At 38.4% G+C, this 4501-nt stretch overlaps 1 pseudogene; it reads left to right on the forward strand.

The window, feature by feature from the left end:
- The first annotated feature begins 266 nt into the window (after positions 1-266).
- Positions 267-1291, forward strand: LOC134809294 (histone-lysine N-methyltransferase SETMAR-like; annotated as a pseudogene).
- Positions 1292-4501: the final 3210 nt, after the last annotated feature.

Below are 4501 nucleotides of genomic sequence, written 5' to 3' on the forward strand. Positions count from 1 at the left end.
TTATTTGATGATGTGTCTGTTCAAATTCTTTACCCATTTTTCGAATAAGATTGTTTTCTTATTGTTGCTTTGAGAATTCTGTATATATAGGTTGGTGCTAACGTAATTGTGGTTTTTGTATTATTGGAATTTGCCATTTGATATTGGAATACATTATTAAATAAATGTGGTTATGGTATACATCATTTTAATGGGCATTTCTTTATGGTTTTTTGCTAATGACTTACTACTTGTTGTTTATTTAATGTTTATTTTAGACTACAGAAATGATGTTAGACAAAAAGCAAATTAGAGCAATTTTCTTATTTGAGTTCAAAATGGGTCGTAAGGCAGTGGAGACAACTCACAACATCAACAATGTATTTGGCCCAGGAACTGCTAACGAATGTGCAGTGCAGTGGTGGTTCAAGGAGTTCTGCAAAGGAGACCCGAGCCTTGAAGATGAAGAGCGTAGTGGCCGGCCATCAGAAGTTGACAACGACCAGTTGAGAGCAATCGTCAACGCTGATCCTCTTACAACTACATGGGAAATTGCCAAATAACTCCATGTCGACCATTCTATATTCCTTTGGCCTTTGAGGCAAATTGGAAAGGTGAAAAACCTTGGTAAGTGGGTGCCTCATGAGCTGAGTGAAAATCAAAAAAATTATCATTTTGAAGTGTCATATTCTCTTATTCTATGCAACAACAATGAACCTTTTCTCAATTGGATTGTGACATGCGACGAAAAGTGGATTTTATACGACCACCGGCAATGACCAGCTCAGTAGTTGGACTGAGAAGAAGCTACAAAGCACTTCCTGAAGCCTAACGAGAACCAAAAAAAGGTCATGGTCACTGTTTGGTGGTCTACTGCCGGTCTGGTCCACTACAGCTTTCTGAATTCCAGCGAAACCATTACATCTGAGAAGTATGCTCAGCAAATCAATGAGATGCACCGGAAACTGCAACACCTGTAGTCAGCATTGGTCAACAGAAAGGGCCCAATTCTTCTCCATGACAATCCCCAACCACAGGTCACACAACCAAAGTCAAAAGTTGAATAAATTGGGCTATGAAGTTTTGCCTCATCCACCATATTCACCTGACATCCCACCAACTGACTACCACTTCTTCAATCATCTCGACAACTTTTTGCAGGGAAAACTTTTCCATAACCAGCAGGATGCAGAAAATGCTTTCCAAGATTTCCTCAAATCCCAATGCACGGATTTTTATGCTACAAGAATAAACAAACTTATTTCTCATTGGAAAAAAATGTGTTGATTGTAATGGTTTCTATTTTGATTAATAAAGCTGTGTTTGAATCTAGTTATAATGATTTAAAATTCAGTCTGAAACTGCAATTACTTTTGCACCAGCCTAATATATTGAATACAAGTTTTTCATTGGTTATGTGATTTTTGAAATATTTTCTCCCAGGCTTTGACTTGTCTTTTCATTCTTTTAACAATGTCTTTTGGAAAGATTTTAAAAGTATTTTGTTAAAGTCCAATCTGAGGAGAGCAAAAATATCTGGCGACCATGAAGCAGGTGCTGGAGACAAGAACTCTTTATCAGAGGAATTTAGAAGTAATTAGACTCCCTATTATCTAAAGACACTTGTTTCCAGGCCTCTTTTCAACTTAGAATTAATAAGTAACTTAAAATTTATAAGTAACTAGAATTTGTATACATCTCTGGAATGCATGCATGCCAAAACTCACTGTGCAACCCTTGAACCCTTCTCAACATTAAGGCACCAAAATGTCTACAAATGTAATGATTTATTGTGCAAATTACCCTTCAGCTCCCACATTAAGGTCCATAAATAGCTCTAAGGAAAAGTCCACCGTGGCTGCTCAGTCCTCTCGCGGAGGTGCCCCGCTGCAGTCTTCTGCAGCATTCTTTCTTTCTAATAAAACTTTCCGTTTTCAAACTTATACTGTTGTCAGTAAATTCTTCTTACCAACCCACGAGTCAACCACTTTCCTATGCCAGGGCTCTGGCACAATCAATCAATTTTTTTTATGGACTTGATGTTTTAGTATCATGTCTGAGAAATTGTCTAACTTAAGATCACAAAGATGTCCTTTCATGCAGTGTTCTAGAAGTTTCATAGTTTTAAGGTTTACATTTAGGTTTATAGTTCAATTTGAGCTAATTTTTAGATATGGTATAAGGTATAAATCCAATGATTTTATTTCTTCTTTTTTTGCACGTGGCTATCTAATTGTTCCAATACCATTTATGGAAGAAACCATCATATCACCACAGCATTGCTTTGTATTTTTGTTAACGATCAGTTGTTTATATGAGTATATGCTTATTTTCCAAGTATGTATTTTGTTCCATTGATATATTTGCTTACCTTTGTGGCAATACTATGCTGTATTGCTTAATGCAGCTTTATAATAAATCTTGAAATCTGATAGTATCTTACAGCTTTGTTCTTTTTCAAAGTTATTTAGGCTACTCTAAATTGTTAGCATTTCTGTACAAATTTTATTGGCAGCTTGAGATAGCTGCAAAATGTTTACTTGGCATTTGATAGAGTTTGCATTGAAGCTATAGATGAAGTAATGAAGAAATAACACCTTGACAATATTGAGTCTTCCAATCCATGAACATAGAATATGTTTCTATTTATATAGCTCCTTAAAAAAAAATCTTTCATGAGTGCTTTTTTTTTAACAGGAAAGTGGGTCCCAATTCAGACCCCAAGAGAGGGTTCTTGGATCTTGTGCAAGAAAGAATTCAGGGCAAGCCTATAGAGTAAAGTGAAAGCAAGTTTATTAAGAAAGTAAAGGAAGTAAAGAATGGCTACTCCATAGACAGAACAGCTCCAAGGGCTGCTGGTTGCCCATTTTTACGGTTATTGCTTGATGATATGCTAAACAAGGGGTGGGTTATTCATGCCTCCCCTTTTTAGACCATATAGGTAACTTCCTGACGTTGTCATGGCATTTGTAAACTGTCATGGCGCTGGTGGGAGTGTAGCAGTGAGGACGATCAGAGGTTACTCTTGTGGCCACCTTGGTTTTCTTGGGGTTTGGTTGGCTTCTTGAATGCAACCTGTTTTATCAGTAAGGTCTTTATGACCTGTATCTTGTGCCGACCTCCTATCTCATCCTGTGACTTAGAATGCCTTAACCATCTGGAAATGCAGCCCAGTAGGTTTCAGCCTCATTTTACCCTGCTCCTATTCAAGATGGTGTTGCTCTGGTTCACACGTCTCTGACATTCCCCCTCCCTTTTATAAGAGAACACTTAATCGTAAGGGTTGCAGAGGGAGGAAGATTCATATTCTGGGCTGGGCGTGGTGGCTCACGCCTGTAATCCCAGAACTCTGGGAGGCCAAGGCAGGCAGATCACGAGGTCAGGAGATGGAAACCATCCTGGCTAACATGGTGAAACCCCGTCTCTACTAAAATACAAAAACTTAGCCAGGCGTGGTGGCATGCGCCTGTAGTCCCAACTACTTGGGAGGCTGAGGCAGGAGAATGGCGTGAACCAGGGAGGTGGAGCTTGCAGTGAGCCGAGATGGCACCACTGCACTCCAGCCTGGGAGACAGAGCAAGACTCCGTCTCAAAAAAAAAAAGAAATCATATTCTGTAACTTCTTCAGGCTGAATAAAGGCAATGATATTCTTGCCTAACTATTAGGGTCTCTTGTGTTCAGGGTAGAGAGGAGGTTAGTCAGAAAGCATCAGTATGCTGAAGGCCATTCATAACTCTTGAGTTCCAACAAAAAGTGATATCTGGAAGATTAGTAAGTATTCAGTTGAAGAAAATGTTGAGTAAGCTTATTCTTATTCCTACACAAAAAGCACAATAGCAATATATTTTACAACAATAAAACAAAATAAGTAAAATCATTCCAAGTAAACTAAATTAGAGGGCTTTCCAAGAACTGTGCAACTGTTGGAACCAAGTTGATATGGGGTTGCTAGGCAGTTCCAATACACGCCCAGAATTAGAGTACTGATCTAGATTATTACATTACTCATCCCTCTTGTTTCTTCTGAGCAGCAGTTAGACATCACTGGCTGGTTCACAGGAATAAGCAGGGCTAGTCTAAATTGTAGAAACAAACTTAAAAACAACTGATGAGACTAGAATTTAATAACAAGTGTACCATGCTTTGTGAAACAGAATTTCTCTCTCCAGTTTTTCCATTTTTACCAAAGACAAATCATGGTAAGACTGACTTGCTTTATTATACTTGGCCTGATTATTTGTATAAAGTGCAGCAAGAATAATTATTTTTCACATAAGCTCTTTTTTAAATTGGCTTTGATGGAACTCTGTCCCATAGAAGAAATCATAGATAAGACTTTTTTAGAGCTGAACCCTGCCATGGGTTTGTACTTTCAAATACCTATAAGTTGGGTAAATTCCCCTGCTCTTGAGGTGCCAAGATAACTTGGGGCTCCTGGACGTGTTAGAAAGTGACATTCTTTATTTACCACAGGTCAGAAACCCTGAACAGAGACTGTGTAAGCAAGGTATGAGGCCAGTA

This window comes from Pan troglodytes, chromosome X, assembly GCF_028858775.2.
Source record: "Pan troglodytes isolate AG18354 chromosome X, NHGRI_mPanTro3-v2.0_pri, whole genome shotgun sequence".
In the NCBI taxonomy this organism is placed as follows: Eukaryota; Metazoa; Chordata; class Mammalia; order Primates; family Hominidae; genus Pan; species Pan troglodytes.